General features: G+C 56.7%; 1 protein-coding gene across 2 annotated transcripts in view; it reads left to right on the top strand.

Annotated features, from left to right (window-relative positions):
- The window catches only part of SBK1 (SH3 domain binding kinase 1), a 45,287-nt gene that overhangs the window by 7,691 nt on the left and 23,140 nt on the right, over positions 1-14,456 (top strand). Inside the window, exon 1 of one of the 2 annotated variants that reach the window (XM_086692592.1) lies at positions 12,849-13,671. The exons of the other annotated variant lie outside the window; for it this stretch is intronic. The gene's annotated coding sequence lies outside the window, so the exon portion shown is untranslated. Of the gene's footprint in view, positions 1-12,848; positions 13,672-14,456 lie in introns of those variants that run through there. 2 annotated transcript variants of the gene reach the window in all.

The following is a 14,456-nucleotide window of genomic DNA, read 5'->3' as shown; positions in this document are numbered from 1 at the left end:
GGACGCTCCGAGCCGTGTTGGCTTTGCTCGGTGCAGGCAGAGAGTCGGCGATGGCCAAGCGGGTACTGCCACGAGGGAGGTGGGCAGGGGAGCGGGGATTCCGGGCAGCAGCTCTGGTGGTGGCGGGCGGAGACCGAGCGCGACGAGACGGATGGCGGTGGCGGAAAGGGGTGATGGTCTCCATGAGCTCGATGAGTATCATAACAAGTGGTGAAGGGGATGGAAGGGGGAAAACACTGAACAAAATAGAGATCTCTGGGGGGGGGGGGGGGCGGGGGGCGGTGAGATCTGGGGGAAACTGAGAGGCCCGCCGTAGGCTTCCCGGAACCCCCCCCCCCCCCCCCCCCCCCCCCCCCCCCCCCGTCCCTGGAAATCAAAGATGGTGAGAGGAGACGGATTCATTCCCTCTCCCGTGTGGCCTGTGCGTCATGATTTTTGAAAGCTTCCCAGCGGGTTATAACGTGCAGCCAAGTTTGAGAGAACCACGGGTGGAGACAAAGAGACCCAGGCATCGACAGAGAGAAAGGGACAAGCAGGGGAGCAGCGAGAAGATGTCCCGGGGTTGGCGCAGCTTGACCAAGGTCAAGCTTCCCTTGACCAAGGAGAGGGGCCTTGGGTGAACCAGCTGGGTAGAGGCCACGGGTCCTGGGTTGTAGGGGAGCAGAAGATGGAGATGGTGTGGTCTTCCTCTGGAGAACCAGAGAGTAAACAGGTGTGTGTCTGTGTGTGTGTGTGTGTGTGCGCGCGCACGCGCGCGCTTGAGAGAGTCCCAGTCCTCCCTGCACTGTGTCAGACCAGCCGCTAGAGGAGCGCTGCACTCACACATACAGCGACTGGCCCAGCCCGTGGCCGGCGGTGAAGCTCTGGATTCTTTTTATCTGACAGTTTCTGTGTTCATATTTTAGATTTTGTAGCCACACATCCCTGGGCTTAACTGCAGTTCCCACTACTCCCAAGGCCCTGTGACCTTGGCCAGGTTACCCAGCTGTTCTGTGACCCATTTTCGTCAGCACTAAAATGGGCACAGCCGTCGTTCCGACGTTGGCAGGATGAATGAGGTCACACCTGGGAAGCACAGGGCCACACGGGGATGCTGACCCGACGTGATGGCGGAGGAAGTTTTGCTATCGCCTCTCTCTCTCTCTCTCTCTCTCTCTCTCTCTGCTTCTCCCGCAGCCCCTCAGCCCAGCCCAGGTCCAGGGAATGGAGAAATGGAGGTGGGCTTTTGGGGGGGGAGTCTGGGGACAGCAGAGGCTGGGGTAGAGGGTGGTCTCTAGGGGCAGGGACAAGGAGAAGTCCAGGCGCCTTCCCTTCATGCTGGTTCTCTTGTCTTGGAGCAAATCTCACCCTATGGCTCATTCTTGGCCACGGTCTCACCCTTCTGGCCACTGTACCTTCTTCCCTGCTCTGGGGTGCCCAGAGGACCAGCGGCAACCCTTGCCTGGAAACCATATCATCCCTCGAGCTATGCCACTGCCTGGCACCCAAAGGGTTCACAGGGGTCGCTCCTTGCCAACTGTTCTAACGGCCCCTCACCCCGGCTCCTGCCTAGACCTGCCAAGAGCTGACCTATCAAGCCACGCCCCAGGGGGATCCGGGTTTCCAGACACCCCAGATGCAGATGTTGCTATGGGAAGAGGGCCTACGGAAGCAGCCCCTGTCCTATCTTTGGTCCCACACAGGGGTATAGCCTGCCCTGACATCAAAATTTTACCTGGGGTGCCTGGGTGGCTCAGTCGGTTAAGCATCCGACTTCGGCTCAGGTCATGATCTCGTGGTTCGTGGGTTCGAGCCCCGCGTCGGGCTCTGTGCTGACAGCTCGGAGCCTGGAGCCTGCTTGGATTCTGTGTCTCCCTCTCTCTCTGCCCTTCCCCTGCTCATGCTCTGTCTCTCTCTGTCTCTCAAAAATAAAGACATATTTAAAAAAAATTTTTTTTTAATTAAGAAAAAAATGTACTTGCCTGGGTAAGTGCCTGGGTGCCTCAGTGCCTGGTGCCTGGGTGGCTCAGTCAGTTAAGCGTCTGACTCTTGATTTCAGCTCAGGTCATGATCTCACCCTTGTGGGATCAAGCCCGGCATCCAGCTCTGCACTGAATATGGAGCCTGCTTGGGATTCTCTCTCTCCCTCTCTCTCTGCCCCTCCCCCCGCCAAATAAATAAGTAAATATCAAAAGAATTGACTTGCCAATATTTAAAAAATCAGGGCATTGCATCCTAAGATCTAGATTTCCAACGTCTCTTGAAAAATTGCAAGCTCTGAGAGCCTGAGTGCACATTCTCATGTGGCAACAGTGGGTTGCAGGGTCACAGGGTCACTGTTCAGACGAACCAGGGCTCTCGGGTTTACCGCTGTCCCTGCCCAGGCCATGTCCCCCATCCATAGGGTTCATGTAAACTTTTCCACGTTGCAGCAGCTGGCCCGAGGCAGGCAGAAATGTAGAGGTATGGAGGGGGGGGTGCCCCCAAAATGGCAGCCGACTCTCAAGGGCACAGAATCCTGGGGACCAGAGAGCAGCTTAGTGTCCTCACCTGTTCGTGGAAATTCATGGTCCGGGTACCCAGGGTAAACTGTACGTACACACACACACACACACACACACCACCCCCCTCCTCCAGTCTGTCAGCAGAGGTCCACTTCTCACCACCTTTCCTCACCAACTGGGTGAGGAGCCTCCTCATTTCTCCTGCCCCCCCCCCCCCCAGGGCTATCTGTCCCATAGCAGCCAGAGGGAGCCCGTTAACGCCAAAAGCTCATCCCTCCTCTGCTCAAAACCCTCCAATAAACTCCCACCTCACTCAGAGTCAAAGCCAAAGGCTTATTATGGTGGCCCTGAGTGAACTGTCCCCATTACCTCTCATCTCCTCTCATGCTTTACCAGCCTCCTCATTGTTCCTGACCCCCCCCCACCACCACCACCACCATGCACACGCTGGCTGTTGCCCGTGGCTGGCCTACTGGACCCCTCGTATCGGTATGGCTCCTTCCCTCCCCTTCAAGTTTCTGCTCAAATGTAACCTCCTCTGCGAGGACTTGCCCTCTCTGCTCTGTTTCTTCCCTCACTCGAATCCCTTGAAGCATAATTATTTACTCAGTTACCCCATTTGTTGCCTTCTCCCCCTCACTAGCATGAATGAGGGCAGAGATCTTTTCTGTTTTGTTCTTTGCATGGAGGAGGCACTCAATAAATATTTGATGAATGAATGAATGAATGAATGAGCAAGTAGGTGAACTGGGGGCAGTTCACCAAGCGTGCAGAGTGGCCACGAGGACCGTCAGGTTGTGTGTGTCCGGCCGGGTGTGACCAGTGCCGTCACGCGGGGCCCCGAACTTGGGGTTTGCTGCTCTGTAGGTGGCATCGGGCAATTCTTCATAATTTCATCTTTGAATTTGTAAGTGGGGTCTGTTGGGAGGACGGCGCCTGCGCCACAAGCAATCCCACCCTCCCACACCCCCCTGGGCGGGGGGGGGCTCCCAGCTCCCCACTCCTTGCCCCCACCCAGTCACCAGGGCTGGTCTTTGTAGGGCAGGGGCCTGGGTGCAGGCAGGTTCCACACCAAGTGTGCAGCGGGGTGGCCCTGGGCCCCTGTGAGGGTCTGCACTGGCCCCCGCATATCCCCACGCCCAAGGGAGCATGGCCTTAAATAGCAAATAAAAAACCACCATGACAGGCTGAGAGAGAGAGAGAGAGAGAGCTCGCGCGCGCGAGCTGGGTAGAAGGGAAAAGCTTTCTTTCTGCTTCCTGAACAGGAGGCCCACATTCTGTAGCCGGCCCTGGTATCAGGTACACCTCACCGCCCCAGGATCCCTGGTGGTGGTGTTTCAGGACCCCACAATCAGAGAGAAACAGGGCTCAAGCAAGAGAAGGCCTCCAAGCTCCCGGAACAGCTGGTGGCCTAGCAGGTGACTGGCTCCAGGCCTGGAAGAGAACATTCCCTTGTCCTCTTCCCCCCCCCCACCCCCGCAACGGCCCTGCCTCCTGGGTCTGCACCGTGAGCAGGAGGCTGAGGAGGAGCCAGGGCAAGCTCCTTCCTCCCTGGCCTCAGTTGCCGCATCTGTGAGCTGGGACAAGAGCCCTGCAGCTCTCCCTGCTGGCAGTGACAGCGGGAATGCTTTGCAGACTTAAACTTGGCATGTGGGCGTGGCAGTCATGGCTCCCCACCCACCACAGGGATTGTGTTGGTTGCCCTGAAGGGTTCCTGGGTCAGGGCTCAATTTCTGTCCCCATCCCCCAAACTGCTCAAAGGGAACCTAGCTTGAACCCCCAAGGGACGGGTGACGCAGGACCAGGCCTCGATAATGACCTCAGGCCCAGATGTCAATAGCATATATGGCCTTGGTGAGGGCGTTGGGCCTTGATGGTAACTTTAGACCAGTCCCTGGTGGCGGGGGCGGGGGAGGGGGGGCGTTGCACACCCCGATGGTCACTGAAGTTCTCGGTAGTGGCCTCAGACCCCGGTGGTGGCTGCAGACAGACCCTGGTGACACCTGGGAGGCACCAGGCATCCCACTCCCCCTCCCTCCATCCTGCCTAAGCCCCCATCCCTCCCCAGCCACCGGAATTTGAGCCATTCTCCAGGATCCACTTAATTAGCCAAGCTCATTAACTCCCACAGGCTTCTCCTCCCCACCTAATTAACTGACTTAATTAGGGCTTGCAGGCCTGGCTCCACCCAGCCCCTTCCTGCTCCCACCCTGCCCACCTCCTCCAGGCCCCGGCTCAGGCTCAGTCGAGCCTCCACGAAGCTGGAAATAGATTGGGGTGTGGCCCCCAGGCCCTTCTACCACCCAGACCTCTGCCCTGTGTCCCTCCCCACACCCCCACCCCTCTCCCAACCCCCCTGTTGTCCCAGGACACCAGGACAGGGCCCCTCCCAGGCGGCAGCCCACAGGCAGGAATAGATAGAAATCGCGAAATCATGATAGGGAGGGAGACAGGGAGGGAGAAGGAAACGAGATCGAATGGAATCTGGGGAGAGGAGGAGGTGAGGATGCTTGGCTGAGATGGATCAGCTGGCCAGCAGGGTGGTGTGGGGCCTGGACTCCGGAGCCCGGCCTGGGGTTCGAGTCCCAGGTAGGGTATGAACTTCGACAAGCTCCTCACCTTCCTGTGTCTCAGACGCATAACGACGGCAGCCGCACTATAGGGTTGTCAGCGAGTTTTGAATGAGTTCATGTGTGTAAGGTGCTTAGGACTTGGCCTGGCGCAAATCTGTGCTTGGAAACTAGGCAGGGCAGGGATGAACAGAGGTCCTCTGAGGGCCGGGGACTGGAGGAAGGGATGGGACGGCCAGGGGGCCGTGTCCCTAGGACCGGCGGGCTCTGGGGTGCCAGGGAAGGACTAGTCCTGGCAACTTCCCTGGAGGCTACCTGCCTGGCAGAGCCCTTGGCCTGGGAGAGATTGAAGTATCCCATTCCTATGGCCTGCGCCTCGGTTTCCCCATCTGGGGGAAGGCCTAGCCTTGTGGAAGTACCTGACATACCCTAGATGCCTAATGTCTAGAGACGCATCCCTGAGAAGAGAGGCGAGCGAAAAGCATTAGGGGAGAGGCGCTCAGCTGCCCTTCACACATCCCCCTGGGACCAAAGCAAAGAAAGTAGGCTGTGCTGGCAAGCAGGGAGGATGCAGGTCAGACATAAAGCAGAACTTCCTGGAGTTGAGGGACACGAGCTCTGGAAGGTGGGAAAAAGGAAGAGTGTGTCTGAGTTGCTGAGCAAGCTCCGGGGTGGGGGTGGGGGTGATGCGGGTCGATACCCAAAAGTGGGCAGGAAGTGGGGAGAAAGGGCCTGAACGCCGAGACGGCTCTTTGCCTACCCTTTACCTGCGTAGCTCCTGCTCGCCCCTGGCAATCCCAGCGCAGCCGTCACTTCCTCCAGAAAGCCCCGACCTTTGTCTCTCGTTGGTAGTCTGGTCTCAGCTAGAATTTGCCACTTATTGGTGTGATGAGTACAGTGTCTCCCCCACTAGGCTGAAAGCTCCTGAAGGCCAGGGTTGTCTGCGTAACTCACCTATTTATCCTCGTGCCTATTATCAAGGGTGAATGAATGAATGACTGCATCCGTGTCTTGGCCAAGAACCCGGAGGTTCCTGCAACTTAAAGGGAAAGGGGCCCCCTGTGGCAGCCCAGGAGCCCACCCGCATGCTCAGCTGCGAACCTACCCGGCTCCTCGTGTGCCCTTAGGAACGATTGCCTTTAGGGAGCCCGAGCTGGACTCCCAGGATCTGAACCTCCTACTCCTGGGGAGGCTGAACGCCCTCTGAGAATTCCCTTTCACAACCTGGATGCTGAGGAAATAGTGAGTATGGGGACAGATGGCAGAATCTTTCATTTACCCCTGCGTTTGTAAACATTTTAGAAACCCACATTTATACGCAGCGCAAAGAACTCGGGGTTGTAAGTGGCAGGGACCCAAGTCCCACTGACTTAAGCGCAAAAGGAACTTTAGTGGGTTACGTACCTGAACAGTCCAGAGTCTTTGGGTGTGGCTAGATCCAAGGGCTCAGGTGATGGCATGAGGGTTTTGACTCTTCAGCTCTTGGCTCTGCCGTCTGCCGTTTTGGCCTCGTCCTCTGGTTGAGTTTCCCCGGTGGTACTAACTCCAGACCTACCTCTCCCTCTCTTTACAGTTCAATGGAAGGAGAGTTCTATCCTCTTGGCCTGGCTTGGGGCACAGGCCTATCTCAGAAACTATCAGGATGGCCAGGGGGGTGGAATACACTGGTAGGCTCTGGGTCGCAAGCCCCCTCCTAGAGCCGAACAGGTGGGCACCCCCCCCCCCGAGAACCCTTAGTGCATAGGGAAGGGTATGTCGAGGAAAATGGGTCCCCAAGGGAAAATTGAGGTTCTGTTGCTAAGAGATGGGGGAGAGAGGATGCCGGATAAGAGGGTTCTACTCCACTTGGCAATATGAGCATCATGCCAGCCCCCGGGACCCGGGGCAGTAAGTGCTGGCCGTGGCTGGCTCCCCATCCAGTCTTTCTGGGGCCTTCCCCCACTTCTACTTCCCAGCATTCCCATTACTTTTCCTGGGGGGGCTTATCTGATCCGGCCTGCTCCGCTCGCATCCCCCGCAGCCGCTCTCACTGATGCCTGACGGGGGGCTGGAGTATCATACATGGTCTACGCATGTAGGTGCACATCCTACACGGTCTCTGAGAGCCCCCTCCCCCTTGGGATTCCCTTCCTGTCGCCCACAGTGTGCACTTGCCTTCCTGGCTCACTTCTCCACTCCCCTACCTGAGATCACCTACCAAATAAACTATTTCCTCTCAAATCCCTGTCTCAGGGTCCGTTTCTGGGAAACCCAAACTAGGGCATCATTAAATCCAGACCCCGGCGGACGTGCACCAGACAGCACGTGTTTCCTTCCAAAGGCCTGCGTTCCCGGGGATGGCTTTGGTGACCCATCCCCGACGAAGGAGCTGGGACTGAAGCGGTTCTGAGTAGCTCTGTTTCTGTTCCGAGGATTCCAAAGGATGCTTCTTGATGCTCTGCAATAAACACGGGCGGGGGGACGGGAGGACGTATCAGATCCGCACTCCACATCCACATTCACGCCACATCCAGGCCTAAGGAGTGCCACAGGTGTGAGGGGCAGGGGGCCCGAGAGCAAAAGGTACTACCCAGTCCTGTGTTTCTCAGAGACGGAGAGGTGGGGTCATTTTTTTTTTAACTCTTTTAATGTTTATTTATTTTTGGGAGATAGAGACAGAGTGTGAGCAGGCGAGGGGCAGAGAGAGAGGGAGACACAGAATCCGAAACAGGCTCCAGGCTCCGAGCTGTCAGCACAGAGCCCGACGCGGGGCTCGACCTCACGAACCACGAGATCATGACCCGAGCCGAAGTCGGAAGCTCAACCGACTGAGCCACCCACGCGCCCCTAGAGGTGGGGTCATTTTAGATCATTCCTGGATCTGGCTTTAAATAAACATTAAATTAGTGTTTATATATTTATTTTGACAGAGAGAGGGAGGGGGAGGGGCAGAGAGGGAGAGAATCCCAGGCAGGCCCGCGCTGTCGGCACAGAGCCTGATGCAGGCCTCGAACTCACGACCCTGAGCCGAAACCAAGAGTCAGACGCCCAACCAACTGAGTCACCGAGGCGCCCCCTGTGTCAGATATTTTTAATTAAAAAAAAAAAAAGAAAGAAAGAAAGAAAACACGTGACACAGAAAGACGAATCCCCATTATCTACCCCGACCCCAGTCCCATTTCCTGGATCCCATCTCCGGGAGCAACCACTCTCATGATTTTAGAGATATTTTTCTCGTGTCCGCTGGCAAGCTTTCAGCTACAAGGAGGAGAATTCCCTTCAAAGCCGCTCCAAGTACAACTCAGCAGCTCTGCAATAGCATAAAGAAGCAGGCCCTTCCCTCTCGGCACCGCCATTATTCTGTATTTGCCATTATTCAGTGCCATCTTGCTGGCCGCGGTCACAGAGTTGTCTTTGGACGCGGGAGGTGGGGAGCTCATCAGGACTCTTGCTGGAACACTGTGTTTCTCCCTCCAGAATATATCCTCCAAAAAAGGTAACGACAGATTCAAAGATCCATCACCTGCAGCCGCTGTACGTCCCGGGCTGCCCCGCTCTCTTCCTTCTGATCCCTCTTGGGTTCTGGTGGACCTGTTGGTTTTTCATTATTGGCCATAGCTTGACCTGTGTCTCCCAGGGGCCCTGGGGGCTCCTTTCCTGGCGCTGAACGCCTTCCGTAACCTCTGCTCAAGACGTCATCATCTTCAGCTTCTTAAACCTGATCAGCCCTCCGAACTACTCAGTCACCAGTGCCACCAGGATCTCTGATCATGCTGACGAGTTGGTCACCAGCAGCAGTATCCTGTGCAGGTGGCCATCAGGGCAGAAGGTTCTTCCCGTACCATTGTAATGCGGACCAACAAGCCAGGAAGCTTTCTCTTTGTTATAACTGAGAACGTGAGCAATTAGGAGCATCATAGAACATAGACCACTCTGGGGAGATCCCCAAATGCCATCATTTTCCCCCAGCTTTGGGGACTATCAATATGGCCAACGCATCACCTTTTTTAGTTTTTATTTTTTTAATGTTTAGTCATTAAATAAATACTTCTGAGAGAGAGAGAGAGAGAGAGAGAGGGAGCAGGGGAGGGGCAGAGAGAGAAGGAGACACAGAATCCGAAGCAGGCTCCAGGCTCTGAGCTGTCAGCACAGAGCCCGACTTGGGGCTGCAACTCACGGACCGCATGATCATGACCTGAGCTGAAGTCGGACGCTTAACCGAATTGAGCCATCCAGGCGCCCCTGGCCAACATATCATCTTAACAGATCACTTTCAGTACGGCCGGTTGAGTTACCCAGACTCGTATAGTTTGAAACATGAGGTATATATTCTAAAGGACGGGGACTCTGTTTTGACTCTTTCCCTGATCCCCACAACAGAGATTTGTGATTCGTCAGTGAATACAAGAGGCGACCAAAGGGAAGTCACTGGCCTCACGAGCTTCCATGAACAGGGAGCAGCAAACTGATTGCCCGGGAGTATGACTCCCCAGCATCGAAGAGGGTGTGGGCCCCAGGCAGAGGAAACCCAAATGGGGTTTCCCGATGTCTCTTCTGTGTTATTATGGAAATCAGAGCTGAGTTTTATCTTTGTGTTCTGCTATCCAGATCATACCCACCAAGACCCTCTCTGGAAGGGCCGCAATGCTGTGGATGCAAAACTTTGAGCTGGCAAGACTGGATTATCCCCAGGTGTCAGGGAAAGGGGACCGCAGCGTTAGGCATAGCTATTTTAGTTCCTCTCTTCAGATATGTTGTGTTGGTTCAGTCCTCTAAGAAGCGGGCCAAGACGGGGTCAGATGTGCAAGTGATCCATCCTGCTGGGGAAAACGCCTGGGCGGAAAAACCAGAAGGGAGCCGGAGGCGGCTGGGCGAACCGTCGGGCTCAACAGATCCAAAGCTTGGAATGAGGATCGAAGGAAGGAAGGTGGAATGAGAATGCTAAGAAAGTTTTGATGGAGCCAGTGGGAAGTCCTCGATCCCTAGTTGCCCATCAGGGAAGCTCTGTGTCTCTAAGGAGCTGGATGCTTTGGTGTCTTGGCGGCACCCAGTCATCAACTGGGACCAGCTAGAGGAAGGTGAAGTGGAGACCCCTCTGTGAACTGTGGAGAGACCCCATCGCCGCTGCCCTGGGCAGTCACCAGCCCCGCAGTGAGAGGTCTGGATGGTGCATTTTCATGGCTGCCACATCCCCCGCCTCGTGCCACCCAGCTCCTCCGTGGATGCCTCGAGTCTCTCTTTCTAAATGGGAACTGTGAGGAGGGTGGTTAGTGATGTGAACTATAGCCCCTCCCCCCCTTCCTGTACTTGATCTCAGGGCCGTAACCGGGTAACTGGTACCTGTCCTTTCCCCCTTCACTCTCCATTCTTAATTATCCACACTCTCAGCTATCACCTTCCCTGGTCTTGATGGATCACCGGGTGCTGTGACCCAACCCTTCAGTCCTGAAGGGTCTAAACTCTAGGTTATCATAACCAAGGGATCACTCCAGTGGTTCACTGGGTTCCACGTGTATTTCTCCCGGCTCCCACTTTGTAAAAGCAGCCCTGCCTTCTTCTAGTAACTAATCGGGGTACTTCTAGTAACTTCTAGTAATTGATTAGGGTCGATTTTGACTGCCAGAGAAGTGACTCGTTCTTCTGACCTGTCAGTTCCAAACACATGGGGTCTAAAGTACCCTGGCAGCAGCCGTAGCTTAAGTTTTAATGAGACCCTTGATGTATCCCCTGGTCAGAGTGTACCCCCTTTGGGGACCAGGACTTCTCACCCTGCAGAGCTTGGGGGTTTGGGGAAGGGGGTTTGAATACCCACAATACATCTTAGCAAACATTTTCTAATTGTAGGTAATCAAATGCCCCAGGTGAGGAATCGGGGCACCTGCAGAAGGTGGCCTTGATAACCCTTAATAACCGTGGTTGAGAGCATTGCAAGGCCAGATTCTGCTCCTACCCCCTCTCTAGGTCTCAGTTTCCTCTCGGTTTATTAGACACAGGAACACATTTCCTCCCTCTCCTTTCTCCTCTCCTCTCCCCGCTTCTGCCTGCCCCATAACCCAAACCCCTCCATTAGTTTGGGTCAATAAGGCCTTACTTGGAGAGGAGTAGAACAAAGGGTGAAAGTTGCAACTCTGGAACATTAGCAGGACAGGGAGGGGTGAGAGAGAAAAGGCAGACATAGAAGAGATGTCTCAGAGGATAACTTGTTCAGAGAACGAAAAAGAGGGGGGAAATGTTTCTAAACAAAGGAAACCAAGCGTATGAAGGCGCATCGCTATGAGAAAGCACATATTCTAGGCTAAGTTCAAGGCTTAATGGAGAAGAGGGGACCTCAGTAAAGAAAGGGGTAGAGGCCCAAAGTCTACGGGCTTTAAACACCAGGATAAGGAGGTTAGATTTTTCGCCCTGGAGGTAGCAGGGTGTCCTTGGCAATTTTATGCAAAGGAGCAACCCAATCCATCTCGTATTTTGCAGAGCTGATGGTCACATAGTACTTGGATTCTAGAACAAAAGAGTCTAGAAAGAAGCAGGAGCGGGAAAAACTGGGAAGTGAGGCAATATTCTCAGGAGCAGAGGTTGCAAAATGATGGCCCCTGGGCTAGATTTGACCCCAAAGTGTGTTTCGTTTGGCCCATTCAGTAGTTCCAAACTTGGGAATTAGTTTCCAATATTGAAAAGCTGGAAGACACTATGTGGACTTCCTGCTTCTCTTGAAAAATCATCCGTCCATACAAGCCCATGACGCTCCAGTTTGCCTCGTGTCCCCCACTTCCGGTCACCTGACGCCTGAGCCCAGTCACTAATTTCTGTGACCCACAGGTACTTGAGTCTACGATCCTTTGTTCCAAAAGATCTAAAAAACAGGGTGCTTGGGAAGAGTACGCTGGGTGGAGGAAACAGCCTGAACAAAGAGAGGAAATATGGAAGGTGTGTCGGGGCTTTCTCATTAATGAAACAGTGTGGCTCTTACCCATCGGGGTAAGAGAGGGAGTAGGGCCCGGGGCGGGGGAACGAATGGTCCCTATCTCATCGCCAACCTCATCTACCCCACCTCCTTCCAAGCCAGTTTCCAGTATCAAATAATGCTCCTTCACACGTGCCTTTGCACACACTGCTCCCTCTGTTTGGAATCCCCTTTCTTTTCTCTCCAGTGAGCGCTGAGCTTATCAGCCGCATTCCAGGACTAGTCACCGACTGTTCACAGCGGGAGTCGCAAACCCTACCTGGGCTGGTCACAGCCCCCGAGGCCCCAGTTGACGACCTCTTCCCCGAGTGGACTGGTAGCTCTCCGAAGTCTGGCTCAAACTAGGATGGAGGGAGGGATGGATGGATGGATGGATGGATGGATGGGCAGACAGGCTAATGGATGAATGAATGCACACGCGATTGCAGAGCTTGGCTGCTTCCCTCCTTGAAACAGACACATGCTCCGCCTTACAAGAACAGACTGGGACAGTCTAGGGCAGTCTGGTCCCGTAGGGCCCGGGAGGCTGGACCAGGTGACCCTCTCAGACTCCCTCGAGTCCTCTCTAACCTCGTTCTTGCCCCCTCGTGGGCTCTGACCTAGAAAACACGGGGGTGGGAAGGTGGAGAGGGCGCCCACGGGCGCTAGGACCCAGCGCGGCCGGAAGGCGGGGTGGGGGCGCCGCGCTGCTCCCTCGGCGCGGGGAGAATCTGCGCCCCGCGGCGCGCGGCGGGAGGGCGCGGCGGGAGGGAGAGCGCGCGCCGAGGGGAGTGCGCGTGCGCGAAAGCGCGCGCCAAGCAGGGCGGACAAAGGGGCGGGCGGCGGCGCGCGAGCCGGAGGGCGGAGCCGCGGGGCCTGGCGGGCAGGTGCGCGCGGGCCAGAGGGCGGAGCCGCGATGCAGCGATGGAGCGCTGCCCGGGCGGGCGCCGGGACCGGGGCCCGAGAACCGGGCGGATCGCGAGCCGGAGCCGCAGCCAGAGCCCGGACCAGGCCGGGGTCCGGGACCGCAGAGCCGGGCTGCTCGTAGCGGCGGCAACGGAGCCCCCCAGCGGCTGAGGGGCTTCCTCCCAGTTCCTGCCGGTGGCCGGGACTCTGCAAGCCTCCGCAGCCGGGGAGCGCGGGGATTCCCCTCCACCACATCCAGGACCCAGAGACCCCCAAGAAAGCGGGAGACCCCTTCCAGATCCAACAGAGAGCTACTCCCCAGCTGGGGAAAGCGGAGACTTCCTCCGTATTCGGAAGACAGTGACCTCCCTACGGTACGGCTAAGACTCCCCCTCTTCAATCGGGCCCCCCCAAGACCTAGAACGCAGTGACCCCCTCCTCCGGCATTGCTGGGACCCCCTGTCAAGAACCCGGTCATTACAACTCCACACCTCAAGACACGAAGACTCAGCTCAGAACGCCCCTAGATCAGGGGGTTCCTAGACCCCCCCCCCAATTCCGGTACACAGGAACCCCAAATCTAGGGAACCGAGGACAGCAAGAGCTATCCCTCACCAGCAAGAGGCCTCGGGGCCCCCCTCAAAGCTCCAGGACCCAGGCGACTGAGCCCCTCGCGGCGCCCTTCTCATCCCAGCCCATGGTTGTGGCGCCCTGAGCCCCCCCGGGCCGGGCTGACGGAAACCGAGACGGCGCCCAGGCCCCCTGCCGCGGCGTCCCCGCGGCCCCAGCCCAGGTAAGCCGGGCCCAGGTGAGTGGCCGCCGAGGTCCCTAGCCCTCCAGGTGGGGAGGGAAGTATTGGGTGCGCACTGCCCCCTCCCCAGCGTCGCCATGGAGCCGAGGCTGAAGGACGTCTCTTTGTGTCTCGCCTGGAGGAGCCGCCCCCTCCTCCTCTCCCTTCCCCCACCCCCCACCCCTAGCCCTGGGGTTTGGACGCTGCTCCCCGACCTCGCATGGGAGTAGTGGCAGAGCCCCTTATGCCACGGAGAGGAGGGAATAGGGTGGAGAGTCACCTCCCCCCACGCCCTGCAAAAGACTGGGAACCTGGAGCTGTTGGACTCTCGGCCCTTGGAGTATATATACCCCTCCCCGCAAGGCCGGGCTGAGTTTTCAAGCGGAGTCCCCCTGGGAGGAGATTTGGGGATGTCCACAGGTGAGGGGGGCCTGCGGTGCGTGGCCCTAGGGCGATGGCCTGGGCTTTGGGTGTGTGTCTTTGTCTGTGAGAGGGCAAGGAAGGGGTGTGTTTGAGAGAATGGGTGGGAATCCCATATTTTCTCTGTGACTCCATTGCCCCCCACCCAGGCCACAGGGAAGGTCGCCCCCAAGCCATACTTTGTATGTTTTGCAGGAGGGGGCAAGCTCTTTCCAAAGTGAGGCACTGATTTCTGGGGAAGAGAGGTAGTCTGGACGAAGAAGCCATTTCAGGTCAGGGCACCTTTCTGTCCCCATGTGCCCTAGGGCCAGCAAACCCAAGACTGCCTTCTCCTCCTGACCTCCATAATACCCAAGGGCCAAACCTCA

Source organism: Puma concolor, chromosome E3 (assembly GCF_028749965.1).
Source record: "Puma concolor isolate L17-30 chromosome E3, mPumCon1.1.hap2, whole genome shotgun sequence".
In the NCBI taxonomy this organism is placed as follows: Eukaryota; Metazoa; Chordata; class Mammalia; order Carnivora; family Felidae; genus Puma; species Puma concolor.
This window is presented reverse-complemented; position numbering and strand designations above follow the sequence as displayed.